Consider the following 18899-nt stretch of genomic DNA (forward strand, 5'->3'; position numbering starts at 1 on the left):
CACGGAGATGGATTTATTGCCTTGGTTAGGCCACTTGTCTCTTCTTAAGGATTAAACTATAAATTCCTTGCATCATACAAAAACAGTTTTTGAAAACCCATTCTGGGTGATCAGAAGGTCTAACTCGACTGTTGGTTACAGCAGGAAAGCTGTTGCATTTGATGGCAGCAACCTGGAAACAGGCACAAGTCTCTAAGCACTGAGATGGAAGCACATCCTTGGCATTCATTTCCAGGGTTTTCCAGAACTCTCACTGTGAATGCTTTAACTAACGCCCTTCCTGAGGATCTTGGGGTCGTCAGAATTTGAGAAGATCTTTGATACTTTAATAATACTGGCTTTGATTTGTCCCCTCCAAAAATAAAAATGAGCCCAAATGTCTGGATGCGACCTTCCCCTTTAATAAATGTATTAGATTGCACTGGGTTATGGTGCAGTGAACAAACATCCCCCAATCTTAGTGGCTTACAATCTGAAAGGTTTATTTCTCTTTCTCATTATGTGTTATTATGAGCAGGCTGGGGCCCTGCTCCATGCCTGGGCCTTCAGAGCAAGCACCTTCCCCAGGTCTACTGGTCCCCAGGTCAGATGAGAAAAAAAATTCCTGGTGAGGACCTGGGTGGCTTGGTAGGTTAAGTGTCCGACTTTGGTTTGGGTCGTAATCTCATGGTTTGTGAGTTTAAGCCCCACATTGGGCTCTGTGCTGACAGCTCAGAGCCTGGAGCCTGCTTTGGATTCTGTGTGTGTGTGTGTCTCTCTCTCTGCTCCTCTCTCACTCATGCTGTCTCTCTCTCTCTGTCTCTCAAAAATAAATAAACATTAAAAAAAAAAAAGGCTAGTGAATCACCACTGCTTTCTAGAGCTTCTTTTTGTACACAGACCATCTCTGTACGCATTGCTTTGGCCTCAGTTGGACAAGAGGCCACCTCTAACTTCAAGGGGTCAAGAAAAGCAGTCCACGGTGTGCTCAGAAGGAGAATGGGAGATTTGCCGACTCCCCAGCTCTGTGACTTCTGAAGAGTAAGGATGAAATGGTAGAGCAGTCACGTTTAATGGCCTGGAAGCCAGAGGCTGGGGATCTTATTAGTTCTCACCGTTAGACAAATCATATACTTAAGAGGCACCATTTCCTTATTTCCTTATTCTTTTAGGAGGGAGTTGGGTGGGAAAGGTGGTGAATGGAAAGGAGTAATTGTACCTGTTTCATCTGCCTCATAAGAGTGCTGTGTGGATCAAAATAAGTCAATGCCAGTAACAGGTAAATGTGAAGAGAGAGGGATACAACTGTTTCAATGATGGGGTCCCACTGCTCCAGGAAGTGGAGCTCAGAGGCAGTTGTCACGAGCAGCTGCATTTATTAGGGGAAGTTGCAAGTGATCAAAAAAAAAATCCAAAATAGCTATAGCCTAAAAACAGCAGATATTTGTCTGTCAGATAAAAAAAACTGAGTGTGGAGCCAGGATGTGGATGATGGTCTCACAATCCTCAGGGCTTTGGCTCCCTCCACGTTGCTTCTTTACCATCTCCCACGTGTCTCCCCAAAACCAGAGCTTGAGGCAAGAGGAAAGGCACTCATACTTTATTGGCGAGTACAACCCCAGGAAGCCAGACGGAGGGAAAAAGGAGACTGAGGCAGAGGACAGGGTGAACTACAAAGGGCTGCATCACTAAGCTCATCACAGCTTTTGGCAAATGCAGCCAGTTGTTCGGTCTTATGGGATGTTTCCAGAAAGGCCGATTGGGGCTTGGACCAGGAAATGTTGCAGGAGGAAGGAGAAGAATTTGTCTGACTGGTCATATCTCCCATTGGTCAAGGTTGGCTTTCACGGGACTCCTGGACTTCCAGGTGTGTGGCATCTCCTTCCAGGGAAAGCCCGATCTCCAAACTGCAGCAGATCCAGGCATGTGGAGCCCAGTGAGTGACGGGGAGTCAGTGGGGCTCCCTACCTGCCCACCTTACCCAGGATTTGACAGGACCTGGAGGTCAGTGTCCCCGCTCGGGTCAGCAGGTCCTCCGATGTTGTGCTCCTCAGGGATGCCTTGGGGCAGGAGGTGAAAGGGATGTGATGGGTGCCATGAAGCAATGTGCTGTTGGGTTGTACGTGCAGGCAGCATGAGGAATCAGGAACATGAGCCACAATGGGCCCGGCCTGGCCAAGCAGGTGAAATGTCACGGCATCCTAACCTCTGCCACATGATGGCATGGAATTCAACCAGCTTCCCTTTAAAAAATCCGAACCCTTCGCTGGCTTACAAGAATGTGGTTGGTGTCAGGCGATTCTCTCAGAGGGTTATTAGTAAGATGGAGCAGAGAAAGCTTGTCTGAACAAATCCGGGATGTACATAAACTGGCTGTGACATATTCCACATAGATCATGCATGAGTTCCAGCCATCGTGTCCCTATACCTACTAACAAGGAAGACGGAAAGGAAAGTTTACCCGTGACACACTTGCTGACCTCCCTTTGGCCAGAACTCAGTCCCAGCAGCACACTTAAATACAACGTGTCGTCTTTATTCTTGGTGGTCTTATGCCCCCTTAAAAATTGGCTAAAATAGGGGTGCCTCGGTGGCTCAGTTATGCGTTCGACTTCAGCTCAGGTCATGACCTCTCAGACCATGGGTTGGAGGGCCACGATGGGCTGGGCTGTGTGCTGACCCCTCAGAGCCTGGAGCCTGTTTTGGGTTCTGTGTGTGTCTCTCTCTCTGCCCCTCCCCACTTGCACTTAGTATCTCTCATCTCTCAATTAGCTAAAAGAATGGAATACTGGGGCCAATTGGCAGTTTGTGCCACAGTGGCCAAGGTTGAGAGGCCCTGAGTTAGCACAGCAGAGTGCCTCTGAAGTGTGTACTCATTTCAAATAGGCACGGGCAGGGATGTGAGAATGGTAGGGATGGGTGATGGCGGTGGGGAGCATTCCAGGGGAGCACAGAGATGTGGAGGAAGACAAAAGTGGGAGCAGGGAAATGAGAGAATTGAGGGGGTGAATGCAGAAAGAGAAAAGAGGGGCAGGAGGATCCCCAACCCTCAGATTGGGCTCTTTTAGTTTCTATGAATACCATAGGCTCTTTAATAGCAGCAGATGAAGATGAGCGAGAAGGTGGGTTCCTGCTGAGGGCAGCACTTCCATCCAGCCAGGGTTGCGCAGACCTCATGCTGACCTTGAGCTGCACCTCATCATCACCTGCCCCTTGCCCTAAAAACCTGGCCAGCGAGATACCCCACCCTTATTCTACCTCCTTCTCCTCCCACATTCGTAGATAAGAAATCAGATGAGTTCCTTTTAGGTTCCTCCAGATTTACCCCATCAATGTGGCATCTACCTCTGGGTCTTCTGTGGCTCCCCTATACTCTGAAATGGCCCTTCCTTGTGTCTGAGAGGCTTCTAGGGAGACACACAGAAGATCCAGTCTGCAGGACATTAAAGGTGAACCCAAGAGCCTCCCCTCCCCCTCGTCCGGGGCACTTTGGTCTCCTAGGAGAGAAGACCCTTCAGAGACATTTGATCAGGATGGGCTGGTTTGGCCTCCCTCCATGCATTGGGACTGAGCCAGATAGACTGTGGAGGAATGCTCCTTCCCCACCTGGCTGGTCCTGAACTGAAACTAGCTGGTGCCTCTCCAAACCTGTGTGAACTGAAACCACCCAGTTTCCTCAGAAGGCCCAGCCTGTGCGTCATCTTGCTGCATCTTCCTCCTGCCCGGTAGGAGGAACCTGGCTCCACCATGTGTCTTGATGCTGTCACAAGAGAAGCATCCACGCAGCCTTGGGACATGTCCTGGGCGTGTCCTAGGTGTGTTGGGCACCAGGATTCTGCCCTTTCTTGGTTTCCCTTGCCCAAGGCAGGGTGGAAATAGGGATGGGGCTGCGAACAAGAGGTGACTCTGGCCTTCCTTCCTCCCTTCTTCCCACACAAGCTCTAGGAGATGCGTCCTGAGCCCTCTGGAGGGGAGCACGGGTGATGCGAAGAGATGGGGCTCAAATCCCAGCTCCCCCAGGGACCGTGCAAAGTTGGCATGTGACCACCTCTCAGAGCCTCAGTTTCCTTGTCTGTAAAATGAGGGTATTACATAGACCTGAATGGGTTGTAGTGGAAGGCCCTGGCACATCCTGAGTCAATGTGCTTCCCATCCCCCTCTGGCCCACTTCCTGGGACCGGAGCAGTGCACTCTGCCTCCTATATGAGGACCAGCACTTGCACGCTAATTTGACACCAGCAATAATGCCCAGTATGGACTTCCTCTGTGAGCTCCAGTCCAATGACGTGCCAGTGCATCCTGGCTGGACCGTGGGGCTGCTGCAGTCTCAGTGGGGAGACCACGGGAGCTTGCAGTTTCCTCTTTGTGTGTCGATATATGCCACAGGCACCAGGGGCCAGCAGGGTGGGTGCTGTGCTGGACATGAGAAGGAGTGAAAGCCTCAGGTCTGGTGTGCAGTGGTCTCCATTGTCAACGACCACAATCACCTTCACAGCAAACCACGCCTTGCCCTTCGGTTCGCAGGGAGGGCTCTGTACTGATGACATGGAAGGTAGCCCCCCTTGTGCGGGGGCTGGCCTGGGGTTCCAGGTGCCACTCTACAGCCTCAGAACACTGTCTTCCAGCAGGGTCTCCTCCACTGCCGTCTCTGAATGACTCCTTGGCTAAAACTTCCCCCAGGCCTCATTTCCACCTTCTTACCTTCCCACCCCACCACCATCCCTTGGCGTTCCCCCAAATCTTTTCCCTTTAAACTCTATATTGAAGAGGGGCGCCTGGGTGGCCTAGTCAGTTAAGTGTCTGACTCTTGACCTTGGCCCAGGTCATGATCTCCTGGTTCTTGAGTTCAAGCCCTGTATGGGGCTCTGTGCTGTGATGTGGAGCCTGCTTGGGATTCTGTCTCTCCCTCTCTCTGCCCCTCCCCTGCTTGTGCTCTCTCCACATAAACAAATAAACTTAAAAAATATTTTTAAAAAAACTTTATATTGAAGAATAATATCTTTTGCCATCCCCCCCCCCAACAAAGAACGGGGTCATAGCAAGGATTAAGAGGGCATCTTGAACATGCAGATGATCATGACCACTCTGTCACAAGCTTCAGGTGACCCTGAGGAACCCGAACAGCCTCCTGGTGTGGGCTCTGTCTTGATTCCAGGAGCGGGCAGGGTGGCATGCTCTTGGGAGAGGTGGCAGCTAAGGGGCCCAGCACCCACACAGATTAAACAGTGACTGCCGGTGGGGAAGAAAGGTGAAAGGTGGTGAGTTTCTGCAATTCCCGCTGCAGGCACAGGCGGAATTGAGCCACGAGTTGCCAGGGGCTGGTCTGAGAGCAGACGCAGAGGTGGTTGCAGACGCAGACGTGGTTACAAGACGTGGTTACAAGAAGGGAGGGATTTCTGTGAAGAGAGGTAGTGAGGTCATTGCTCTCCCAGGTGTGTCTTGGGAGAATCATGTCAGGTGGGGATTGGAGGATTAGGCTGCACTGAGTCAGTCTGCCCCGGAGGAGAGCTGGCCAGCTTGGAGTAACGGGGTGAGAAGTGAGGTGGCCAGAAGGGCTTTGAAACGCCACCACAGCTTTGTGGCTGGCAGCTCGGTCTGCGCATGCGCGGCTGCCCACCTGAGCATGTGCCCTTCCCCCACTCACTCTGCCTTCCCACACCCCAGGCTGCTGAGTTTAAAGTGAGCCAGGCACCACTCCAGACGGAAGGGTGGGGAAGGCAACGCGGGGTCTTGTCTCTACTTGGTTAGTTCTCCATCCATACTCAGATCCAGCTCTCCTCAGTCCCCTGTGGTTTCCTGATTCATGGTGGTGCTTCTTTCTAGGTCCTTCCCTGGTCTTTTTTTTCTCCCTGGAGCTCGGGCTCCTGACGCCCCCTCTCCCCAGCCTGAAACTGCAACCACACACTAACGCCTTTGTCCAGTTTATATTCTTTTTTTTCTTCTTCTTCACTTCCCCTCGGCACAGGTGCTGGGGTGGGCAGGAGCAGGGCTGTCCTGTGGAGCGAGGCAAGGGGCATCCAATCCCCCCTTTCCCTTTTGTCGCCCCGGAGGTCAGGGAACTCCCACGTGTAACTGAGCACAGCCCAGCTGTTCAAACCGCAGGACAGGGCTGCTGGCAGCAGGGCGGGATCAGGGTAGGGGACAGGCAGCCCCAAGCGTGCTGCGGCAGGCCCCAGCTCCCAGCCAAGCCCCAGGGCCCGGCTCTGCCGCTTGGGCAGGGAAGTGGTGCCTCCCTTCCAATCTCTTTTCTCTATTCCAGTAGTTGAATCTTGAGGCCTGAGAGTGCTGTAAAATCTGACATGGTCAATTCTGCTTTTAAAATGGACATCCAGGCTCAGTCGGTTAATCATTCCACTCGGCTCAAGCGGGGTTCACGAATTCCAGTCCCAGGTCTGTGCTGACAGTCCAGAACCTGGAGCCTGCTTCGGATTCCGGGTCTCCCCCTTTCCGCTCAAGCTCTGTCTGTCTCTCTCTCAAAAAGTTAAAAAAAATTATTTTAAAAAATCATATTCTGTGTCTCCCCCTTCTTCCCTCAAAAATAAATAAAAACATAAAAAAAAATTTTTTTTAAAATAGAAACCCAAACAAAACGCATTGTCCTGAACTCCTAATCAGAGAGCGAGCACTCCCGCAGGGTCAGGGGCCTGGCCCAGGTCCTGGTCCTGTCACCAGCTGGCTGCGTGACCATGGACAGGTCACCTTATCTCTCGTGGCCTCCTTTCCACACTTGTAAATTGGCGGGGGTGGATGATATTTCTCTAAGGCTTCTCTGTTTTTCACTATTATGGTGCTAAGTCTCCAAATCATTGTTGTGAGCAAGTAATGTGGTCACAAAGTGATTTACAAAAATGAAAATAAAAAGTACAACTACTCTAATTTTTTAGAACGTGTTATTTTCAAAGGTGAGTTGGAAAATGCAGCTGTCTCAGAGAGGAGAAATATTTTCCTGTGCCATAAAAGGGGTCAGAACTGGTGTGGCTTAAGCTCAGTATTTATGTTTCAGATAGAATTGGAAACTCGCTTCTCCCCTTTAAGCACTGGAGAGAATTAGTCACACCTCCCTCTGGAAGTGGAGAAGAGATTCTCTGAGCTACTCAAAAGGCTCTTTCAAAAAGTTCTGGGGACAGGCAATGCTCTGTGTGAGAGAGAGAGACAGAGAGAGGGAGACAGAGAGACAGAGAGATGGCGAGGCAGAGAAAGGCAGAGAGATTGGAGAGGAAGAAGGTACACAGAGGGAAGGAAACGATCAAGATAACAATCAGTGACCCAAAAGGTTTGCTGACCAACAGAAAGACCTAAAATGCTAACAAATAGAGCAATCTGCAGAGTATAATAGGGACATAAACAAAGGCCTCTAAGGAAGTGATGAAAAGGGTGGTTGATTCATGCTGGAAGGATGCATGGAAGACTTTCTCAAGGAGGTGGCATCTGGCACAGAGTTTTCCCTTAGGGAGGGAGCTGAATGTCTGGGGGTGAAGAAACCAGGGGGGGCATCTAAGCAGGGGAAACAGCAACTGTGAATGTGGGTCCTCTGACAGCTCTCTCTCTCTAAGCCTTGGGGCTCTTGGCCCAGACCTTCTTCATACTCACTTCTCCCCCGCGTGGGGCAAGATGCACAGCAGGTCAGCACCCTGGTGCTCAGCTGGGGTTCCCTCTCCTCTCCTGAGGTGCCACAGGGAAGTTGCTGGCAGTCTGCAGGCAGCCATGGGAGGACTTCCGTTTCGCTTCGCAAAATCTTTTCTTAGAACCACAGTTGGTTCTTGCAAAATTTTCTGGTCACATAAAAGCCAAGAAGCCAGTTTTTGAAAAGCTTTACCCAGCAGAAAAGGAACACCCAAGGAAGGCTGTTGTATCATTGATGAAACTTGTTGCATCTCTATGTCCCTTTGCAGTTGAAATGGGGAGGGAGAGGTGAGGACAAGAACACAGACCATCTGTGAGCAAAGCCCCTGAGTAGACAAACAGTTTTCACCAGTGGTGTGTACACTCGACCATCCCTCCATCCCTCATCGGCTCATCCAACTTCCAGTAGCTTTTTTGGCCAGCTGTGATGTTGAGCTTTGAAGGAGAGGGGGAGGATGCCAAGGATGAGTAAAGCAGATGGTCTTCCTTGTGAAATTGGGAACGAACAATTACCCAGTGAGCCGGGTCATTACAAGATACAGTGAGAAGTGGCTGTGTCCTGGGGGCTCAAGGAGGCATTATTTGTGCTTGGTGTGGAGGGTGAGTGGTTTACTCCCAGGACAGATGAGAAGGATGTCCAAAACAGCCGAGCAGCAGAAGCCCTGAGTTCCAGGGTGTTGCTGCCGCTGTGACCCCACTTCCCGGTGCTTCCACTTGGCAGTAATAATTGTTTATAAAGTGCTGTGTTACCTTTTGGGATGAAGGGGAGCTCTGCAAGAGAAATCTCTCATCTCTTACCAAACATCACGTCAGCTGGTTTCCTTGGAGCCTCAGTATAGCACCCAGCACACACCAGAAACCTAATCAATGCTCATTGTCTTGTCATCCTGTGACCTGGCTATGCTTTGTCAGGTAGGAAAGTACACCTTCTGTTACCTCCACCACACTCAGATACAAGACTCTGAGTCTATTGCTATGTGTTTGTGAGATTTTATTTTTCTAATTAATGACAGTGTGTTAAATACATCTTAACTATAATGTTTGTAAAATTTAAAAGTATGGAACTGAACACATCTTTTTTTTTATTATTTTTTTAATGTTTATTTTTGAGAGAGGGAGAGAGAGCAAGGGAGGGGAAGAGGGAGAGGGAGACGGGATCTGAAGCGGGCTCGATGCTGACAGCCAAGATCCAGGGGCAGGGGTCGAACCCACCATGAGATCATGACCTCAGCCAAAGTTGGACACTCAACCAACATTCCAGGCACTCCCTGAACACATCTTTTAAAATCAGCCACAGTTACCAGGATTTTAGTATCTGTTTATTGAGGAGGGATATGGGGTTTTGCACTTTTTTTCCCCCCTAACTGTTAGTTATTTCGATTTTTCTTTTCAACCTCCCTGTGTCACCTTGAGAGCATGCTCCGGGGTGGAACATACGGACGTGATACAAGTGTCTACCAGAGCAGGCTTGAGGCAGGAGGAGGCTCTAAGGACTGTGTACAGCAATGAGAAAGAAAGCAGGGAGCCCAGGGTCCCCAAAGGAGAAGAGGTGGGGAGGCCATTAACCTGGGGGTGCGAGGGCCTGAGCAGGGAGGAAACCAGGGTTCACAGAGGGTTGCGGCCTGGATGTTGTGAGGAATGCTTGAGGCGTGAATGAGGCACCCTTGGCGTTTCAGGCCAGTTCACCATCCCTCCTGGAGTGAGCCCCAAGGAGAACACTGTAGGCCCTTTCAGACCTGATTGCCAAGTGATGGCATGGAGGGACCTTCTGATACTACTGACAAAGCAGGTGCACCCTAGAGCCTGCCTGCCTGGGAGAAAGTCCGGCCGTTCCACTTGATGGCCGCGTAACATGGGCCATTGATTTAACTTCTCAGCACTTCGGTTTTCTTGCTTGTAAACAGCTGAATAAGACCACCTGTCTCCCAGGGATGCTGTGAGGTCCCCGGGAGATTAGGCACACATGAAGTTTAGAGTAGTGGCTGATGCAGAGCTATAGGGCTCAACACAATGGTGAGGACCACTCATGTTCTTCTTCTTCCTCTTCTTTCTCCCTGTGGACATCCTGAAACACCTTCTGTGTCCTCAGCCTGATTCCTGGGTATAAAAGAACAGGCTAAGATTGCTTCTTGTGTTTGTGTTAGCTAGGATGTCTTTAGCAGCAAAGTAATACAAAGTGGCTTCTTTCATAAAGATATTTATTTTTATGTAACAGGAAGTTCAGCAGTTGATGGTCCATCCAGGTGTTTCCACATCTCCCAATCTTTGCCTGATCTTGAGCCACTTAGGTGGTCGTTAGCCACTCCATCAAGGTTGAGCAGAGGACAGAGAGATGGTCAAAACCAAACAGGTCCATTTATGAGGTGTGGCCACAAAGGAGAGGAACCACATTTTTTTTAAAAGAAACATGCCAAGATGTATGTTTCCACCTGAGCATGGTCCTTTGAGGTAGTCACTTTAGGAAGCACGGCACTTCTTTCCATGTGCTGTGTTAAATGTTTTTGAAATATTTTTCCGGAACCTTCCCCAGAAGCAAATTATGAATCACATACAAAGATTAATGTTAATTTTATAGTGAAATCTCCTATTGGACCCCAAGTAGGCCTCCTTTTTTGACGTATTCATCCATGAGGTTTTCAGTTGCACAAATATTTTATGACTGTCCATCGTATGCAAGCAAGAAAAAAAAAATCACCATTTTTATTCATCAATGATTACAGCCCAGGGACTTGTATGGGCGAGCTCACTGACCACGCAATGACTCTGAGCAGTTGGTACTATCCTCTCCAGTTTAAAGATGAGTGAATGGAGGTTCATACTAATCAAGTAACATTTTTAAAATCACATGGAACAGAGCCATACTTTGAATCCTGTGTGCTGTGACTCCACCTTCACCACACTTACTCCATAGGCTGGGTAGTTGTCATCAAGGGTTTATAATTAGTAGGGTAATAGGAAATGCACAAATGTCACATGATGACACAGATTGTAATAAGTGTTCTAAGAATGTATATTTTAATAAAGGGATGCAGAGTCAGGGAAGCTTCCGTTTAGCCAACAGTATCAGAGGACTTTGGGGAAGTAGGCTGGAAAGTGGGGTAGGACAGTGGCAAGGGGTAGAGGTGGAAAGGATAAGAAGGAGCCTTGCCTGAGCACATGGCAGGTGTGCATGAGGGCAGTGGAAAAGGGCTGGGAACTCAGGTTGGACTATTTTCTAGAGGTCAAGGACTTTCTATTTTATTTCATAATCATTGCAAAGCCTTTGAAAACTTCAACAAGGAAATATATTCAAAACCATTTTAGAGAGACTAACTTGACAGCAATGCCCAAGGTAGATGGGAAAGAAATCTTGAAAGCAGAGACACTGTATAGGAAACTACTGAAATAATCAAGACACAGTATAATGTTTCTAAGACATTCAGATTTCATGAGCCAGCAATGAAACTGAGTCCCTCAAATTTAAGGGACTAAGATAGGGACCCCAACATTTTATTTTGTTAAATAATGGCACAAACAGCCACAACAACCATCTAAGCCTCAACTATTTCATAAGTGCAAAGACGTGTCAACTTCCATAAGCAGAAAGGACATTATCTCTGTGTAAAGAACAGTCTTTTCCAAAAAGGACATCTGAAACTTTATATAACATATGATCCCTCCTTCCAACACAGACACACACACACAGAATTATTACTTTTCTCATTTCATAATTTCATAACAGGTAAAAACTTGGTTCTGGACATGCCTCTAGTTTGTAACCCAGCTTTCAGGAACCACTGTGGTAGAATTCTGTGGGGGTACATTTCAAAGAGCCCCTTTATCTGGGAATGGTCCTCATCAGTAGACACTGCTGAAGGAGCACACCTAGGGATCTACGTTAACACCCATAATTCTACCTGAACTAATCTAGATGCTGGAATTAAAGCGGGCTTTGTGGCAAGTCTGGTTCCGTTTCCTAGCTGGCTGGTCGAATGGTCCATCAATCCTCTCTTCAGAAGTTGAACCAAATGACAGAGGCTGCATTTAGTCTCAAGAGCACATGAGGGGTTGGGCTAATCATTTGGGGGATATAAAGATCCTAGGTAAAGACAAACAGGACTATGGCACAAGTCTACAGAAAGGAATTCACAGAAGAACCAAACGTCCTGAGAAAGGAAAAGGATCTGGAAGCAGCAGCAACCTTATCCCCAAAGCCTTCCAAGTCTAACCCTGTTTCCCATGAAGCCCAGCAGTATTTCCATTTTTGTGTCTGTGAGATGCTCTTATGCCTTTTAAGAATCCCCTTGGGTTGGCCAGTCATTTGTTGCTGGCAACCAAAAGAACCTTGGCTATGATTGAAGTCAAGACAAAAAACAAAGCTGGTGACGTAAAAGAAAGGGACACACAGAGAGAAACAGGAAAGGAAAAGTGGAGGTAATGGTTGGAAATCGGTAAAGGATGGAAAGTGGGGTGACAGGGAATGTCAAAGATCACTCCAAGGTCTTGAACCAGGGAAACCAAGGATATCAGAAACAGAGAACAGAAACACAGGTGAGGGGCAAGTTGAGTCTTGGCGTGTTGGGTTGGAGGTGCCAGTGTGGGGTGGATGGTTGGTGTAGAGGTCCTGGGCAAGGAGAGACCCGGGAGTCAGCCACAGTAAGGAGATATCTGGAACTCTGAGATCAGATTGGCCACAGAGGAAAGCAGGTGGATAAAAAGGGAGAGGGTGTGGGGAAACACGAGGCTGGGGCTTGGGTCTAGGTTGGATAATGCATGAGGAGCATACGAGATTGTGGGATGCCCCCGAGGACTGTCATGAAATGGTGAAGGTAAATGGAGGCAAGAGAAGCAGAAGAGGGCCTGGGAGAACAGAAAGGATTGAGGCACCACTGGTTTCCTTGCCCCTGGAAAATGCTCTGTAGATGTCTGTGAGCTTATCTGAGGAAGGGTATGTATGCCCCATAGAGATTTCTGGAAGCATGCATTCTGGTGTGCTAAAATAACTCTCAGAGCTCTCACTACATCTTAGTAATTTTGGTTTAGGATTTGGAGATGGAAGTGGTGCAGGAGCATGAGGGAGGGCAGGGACAAAGGAGAGGGTTGATGGACAAAATTAGAACCTGAAGGAAGGAGAAAGGGGATGAGGTTAAGATCATTGCCAAAAATGGAAACTTTTTGGATAATCTGTGGGTTTCAATAATTTGTTACTGTTTTTCAAAGGGTCTGATGACCTTCTACTGAATGCCATGTGGGTTTATTTCGAAAGAAGACTCTTGGGCCCAGGCCCAGACTTCCAGAATCAAAGATCTAGAGTGGAGGCCCAGAATCAGCATTGCATTTATTTTTTATTATTTTACTTCATATTATGCCTTTTACTGTATTTTAATTCCAATATAGTTAACATACAGTGTTATATTAGTTTCAGGTATATAGGATGGTGATTCAACAGTTGTATACATGACTCAGGCTCATCAAGGCAAATGCACTCCTTAATCCCCTTCACCTATTTCATCCACCCCCCACTCACCCCTCCTCTGATAACCATCAGTTTGTTCTCTATCATTAAAAGTCTGTTTCTTGGTTTGTCTCTCTCTCTCTCTTTTTTCCTTTTTTTTCTTAAATTCCATATATGAGTGAAATCATATGGTAGTTGTCTTTCTCTGACTTAAATCTTTTAGCATTCTCTTAGTCTCTAGCTCTGTACATGTCCTTACAAATGGCAAGATTTTGTTCTTTGTGGATGAATAATATTACATTGTATATACATACACCTCATTTTTGTCCATTCATCTGTTGATTAACACTTAAGCTGCTTCCCTAACTTGGCTACTGGGAATAATAAGGGTGCATGTATCCCTCTGAATTAGTGTTCTTGTATTCTTTGGGTAAAAACCCAGTACTGCGGCTGGATCATAGGGTAGTTCCGTTTTTAACTTTTTGAGGAATCTTCATACTGTCTTCCACAGAAGATACACCAGCTTGCATCTTTACCAACAGTGGTTCTTTTTTTTTTTTCCACATTCTCTCCAACACTTGTCTCCTGTGTTGTTGATTTTAGCCATTCTGACAGGTGTGAGGTGATATCTTTCTGTGGTTTTGATTTGCATTTCCCTAATGAGTGATGTTGAGCATCTTTTCATGGGTCTGCTGGCCATCTGGATGTCATCTTTGGAGGAATGGCTGTTCACGTCTTCTGCCCATTTTAAAATTGGGTTATTTGTTTTTTGGGTGTCAATTTGTAGAAGTTCTTTATATGTTTTGGTTATTAACCCTTTATTGGACATGTCATTTGCTAATATCTTTCCCCATTCAGTAGCTTGTCCTTTAGTTTTGCTGACTGTTTCCTGTGCTGTAAAGAAACCTTTTATTTTGATATAGTCCCAATAATTTATTTTTGTTTTTTTTCCCCTTTCTTCAGGAGACATATCCAGAAAGATGCTGCTTTGAGTGATATCTGAGAAATTACTGCCTGTGTTCTTTCCCAGGATTTTTATTGTTTAATGTTTCACATTTAGATCTGTGTTTTGAGTTTATTTAAATGGGGCAATGAATAAATGGTGGTGATTCATTCTGTGAAATATTATACAGCCATTAAAAGGGTGAGTTAATTCTATACTAATTGATGTGAAGTTTTAAGTTAAATAAGCAGGAAGAAGAGATGTGTATATAACATGGTCACATATTTATATAAAAATAGTGACAAAAATAATCCTGTCTATGTTCCAGTGCTTTTATGTGTAGTTTTATCAACAAGTGGAAAGTCTGGAGGAACACACACTGGAGTGTTAATACTGATTTTCTGGGGAAGGAAGGGCAAAATGAAGAAACAGGATTTTTTTAAATAAAAAGGGCATCTAGGATAATAACCGTTTTGCCAACTTTTTGTAAATTAACACTTATGGGTGCATGTGAATGAGTAGAAAGGCAAACAGAGGGACAGACACCAACATTATTATGGTAGATTTTCTCAGAGCAGGGGGATTTCAGGTGATTTTAATTGTATTTCATTTTCTTTTCAGCATATTTAAATTTTTACAGCAATCAATGGTATTTTCTTCACTGTGGGGATGAAAAATTGGGTGTGAGAGTCAGAATTGCCATTTTAAACACACTTTTCATGTCACTCTTGTGCCCACTGACATTTGAAAACTTGTCTCCATTATCCTTAGAGGGTTGGCTGTGTTGTTTCATATTATTGCCTCCTCTGAAAGACATAGGCATCTCCTATTATCCATCCATTATGAAGGAAATCAACAATTCCAGAGCCTGCTGCAAATCTTCTAGAACCTCTCATGGTACTTCTTATCCTGCCTTCTAAAGATGGAATCCAGGCTGCATCTCTCTATAAACACAGGCCAAGATGGCACGTGGCGGTGTTTCTGCTTCTCCTCAAAAGAGACCCCACCAATGCATCTCACCTCTGTAGTGTCTGTTGGCATTGTGTAGGTAGGAGACTGTTCCTCTTTTTCCACATAGCCTGGAAACCTCTCTAAAAGACATCTCCCAGGGGGGAAAAGAGGTGGTGGTGATGGTGGAGGGCACTTATGGGGAAGAGCACTGGGTGTTATATGTAAACCAATTTGACAATAAACTATTTAAAAAAATTAAAAAAAAAAAAAGACATCTCCCAGCGTCATAAGGAGCCATGTGACTCATAACTGTAGAACTAAGTGTGGCATCAGGTCTGTTGGCCCTAGGAAGAAGGTAAGTAGCATTGACCCTGTGGTCTATCAAAAGTGCAGTATCTAAGCTATGAATGTGAGGCATGATTGTGTCAGTTCTTTTGATGGTACAAGTGTTTGATTTCACTCACAGACATCATAGTTGTCATTGCAAGAATGCCCCAAGTACCAGTGTAGAGTTGAGTTTTGAACAAAACGATACCCACACTCACTCAGACAGTATGAAATAGACATAACTTATTTCTATTAATGACGTACACATTGGATCATTTAGGATTGTTTTGTCCTTAAGTGACAGAAAATCCAATAAAAGCTTAGACCATTAGGAGGGGCCACGGATGGTTCTGTGACTCACTGATATCACTGAGGGTCTGGCTCTTTCTGTCTTGCTCCTTTGCCCTCTTCAGAGTGTCAGCAACATCCCACCCTCCAATCAGAGATGGCTGCCCCAGCTGGTGGATGGATTGCCTTGCACACCTGGGAATCCCAGGCAGGAAGCAAAGGGGACCTTGGCAAAGGACCTCCTCTTCCTGCAGCTCTTTCATCAGGGAAAGAGATTTTTTCTGGAGGTAGGCTCTGGACACATGTACATTCCTGGACCCATGATGGCAAAGAGGAGGCAGCCACTGACAAGGAGAAGTCATTACCATATTAAGGTCTCTGTTAGCAATGGAGAAGGACTGCTCACTGAGAGGCCATCAAAAAACGTGTCCCATACTGGTGAACACATATTAACAAATACTAGTTTCAAAGGATTTTGTTTTCTCCAACCTGAGCATTGTGTCTTGTGTGTGCAGCCAGGGAGCAGCAGGAAGGTGACATCAGAACCCTTCCTTGGAGCATTTCTCCGAGTGTGAGTAGGTGAAGTCAAGACTGCTTGACCCCATGATGAAGCTACAGGAGCCTTCTCTCCATGCCATTCATGGTGCTTCGCTCCTACTACCTTCTTGCTTTCCGTGGTGCATCAATCCTGCCTTCACTGTGTTAGAAAACCACTGCTGGGCCTCAGTTTCCTCTGTGAAGCCATTGCTGGAGCGTCAGCAGCAGAGCTCTTCTAATGGACTTTCCCTCACTGAAGGGCTAGCCCCACTTGCTCCACAACCTTCACAGAAGAGACTCCAAAGTTCAGAGAACTTGATATTTAGGCTTTAGGGATGGAGGACAAGTCCAAGAAGCTCCACATATAAAATAGGATTAACATGGCATAAGAGGCTAGCTGCAAGGGGGTAGGCAGGGGCTGCAAAAAGGTAGACTGGGGGCTGCAGGGGGGTAGGCTGGGGGCCTGCAGTGAGGTAGGTCGGGGCTGCAGGGAAGGTAAGCTGGAAACAATAGGGAATTGAGACTGACTTCAAGGTCAGGGTCAAGGTTTCACCTTGAGAAACAGATCACAAAGTCCTTGGATTTGTCCTATTATATCTCATCAAGGAGAGGCAGAAAGTAACACTAGAAGGGTTGTGATGGAAAACTTCCACTCTTTCAGCCAACAGATTTTTACCCGCCATTTGACATTAGCCAGACTCTTAGATGTTGACATTTCAAGAGAAGCTGTAAAAGACAGAACTCAATCAAGTATAAAGATACTGTCTTTTAGTGACTTTACATTCTTGCTCCCTCTCTTTATGGCTCTGGCTATCCCCTTCTCATGAGCTAAGGGCTCATCCTGTGTCAAATGTTTCATTCACATCATGCCGTTTAAATCTCTCCACCGCTCTCTGAGATAGAGACTCCTAGTTTTGCTTTCCAGCTGAGAAAATTGAGGCCCAATGAGGTGAAAAGATCACCTAGGTTCCCACAGCTAGATTCAAAAGTCAAAGCTGGTACATTTTTCTTTTCCCTTATGCTAACTTTCTTTTCTTTTCTGTCTCTTTGTTTTTATTGTTTTTTTCAACATTCACAATATTTTATTTTTTTTTCTAATCAAGTAATATAAAACATATATTTAAAAACTCTATTAGTTCCAGGCTTGATCATGAAAAACAGTGTTTCTGGCACACCTTCTCTCAACTGCTTTCCTGCTTTCCAGAGGCCACCACATTCGAATATTGGCTTGTTCAAGTCTAAATAACAAACTAAAGGTCCTATTTTTTTAATGTGTTAATTTTAAACATTATTGTTTTCTGGTCACAAAGTTTTGGCTCTCTGCTAGACAGTGTTTACCTCTTTCAGATGTATTCTTTTTACCTGGTCGGTCCCCAGGGAGACTGACCTTTGTGGATGAAAGGCACATGCTCCCTAATCCTCTGGCTTTGGGTTGCTTCTGGTTAATGGAGGCATCAGCAGGAGATTGGATTGGAGAGATATGAAGGACATGAGATATTTATTCTCCTGGATAGGACCCCTCTTCCCCTTTTGGCAGACAGCCCTATCTATACAGCTGCTCTCTGAGGTTCTGATAATGTCCCCTCCCCTTGCCCTTGAACATTCAGGCCTAGAAATGGCAATGACCCCTGTTATTGTTAGCTCAGGGTACTTCCCTATCTTGGTTTTCCTAAGCCCTGTCCACACTTTGAAAATAGTTTCTCTGTTACAGTTTCATACCATTTACCCCCCAACACCCAATATATTGTTTACTTCATTATTTAAAAAGAAATTTTTTAATGTTTATATATTTTTGAGAGAGACAGACAGAGAGTAAGATGGGGAGGAGCAGACAGAAAGGGAGACCCAGAATCCAAAACAGGCTCCAGGCTCTGAACTGTCAGCACAGAGCCTGACTCAGGGCTCAAGCCCACAAACAGTGACATCGTGACCTTGGCTGAAGTTGTATGTTCAACTGACTGAGCCACCCAGGTACCCGTTTACTTCATTATTAAACTATATAAATATTGCTGACCACATAGCCAAGTAGTAAGTTATAAATTATGATTTATTTTCTTTACTGAACAAATTTTTGTTTTTCCTCCACTTAACTGCCTACTTCTAAAAAACACCTTAGTTTTCTGTATATCTGCCTTTAATTCTTTCCAGCTGCTTCATCAGGTCTGCTAACTGCCCTTAAGTATTGTTTCCCAAAGACTCAAACATCAGCTTCTTATATCTTTTTCTTGGGGAGAAAGGTGTGTAAAGGAAGCCAACCCCCACAACAAACGTGATCCATGCGCTCTGAAATTAAGACCATAACTAGCCCACTGACAAAGTGATGCAAACAGTTTAGGATTGTATCATTGATTTTAAAGGTTTTACTGTCCTTGGCAAATATTGTGACCACTTGTAGAGAATAAATATTTTACTGAACAAGTAACTGATACCTCTTTCAGGTGTGTCTTATCATCACCCCTTTGAAGAAGGCGTTTTGAGTTTGCTGACCTGGTGAGGACCACAGGATTTCATCTCTGCTGCCCAGTCATCTCAAGGCCTAGCTGAGCACAAAGCAATTTTCAGCTGTATTTGTTCATAGACAGAAGTCCAGAGATTTTCTCTGGTCAAGAATTGGTGTGCAACAGGCCCCAGCCTCTGGCTGGTGAGCACATTCTTCTTACAATGTAGTTCTTTTTTTTCTTTTTTTTTTTTTACTTTATAAAGTTTCATATTTTTTAACATATGCAATTATTTTCCATCATTTACAATACAGTAGTTACAATGACACTCCAAATAGAAAAGCAAAGTAAAAAATCAAAACACCAACTTCTGTTTCAT

The 18899-nt window shown here is 45.9% G+C and overlaps 1 long non-coding RNA gene across 3 annotated transcripts in view; it reads left to right on the plus strand.

Annotated features, from left to right (window-relative positions):
- LOC115296573 overlaps positions 1-18710 on the plus strand; it is a 39175-nt gene extending 20465 nt beyond the window's left edge. The window contains exons 2-3 of one of the 3 annotated variants that reach the window (XR_003910932.1): positions 1816-1983; positions 18521-18710. This is a non-coding gene — a long non-coding RNA (uncharacterized LOC115296573). Of the gene's footprint in view, positions 1-1815; positions 1984-13999; positions 14160-15670; positions 15833-18520 lie in introns of those variants that run through there. The other 2 variants (XR_003910933.1, XR_003910934.1) reach the window with 2 other exon arrangements.
- Positions 18711-18899: the final 189 nt, after the last annotated feature.

The sequence above is a fragment of the Suricata suricatta genome, chromosome 7, assembly GCF_006229205.1.
Source record: "Suricata suricatta isolate VVHF042 chromosome 7, meerkat_22Aug2017_6uvM2_HiC, whole genome shotgun sequence".
Lineage (NCBI taxonomy): Eukaryota > Metazoa > Chordata > Mammalia > Carnivora > Herpestidae > Suricata > Suricata suricatta.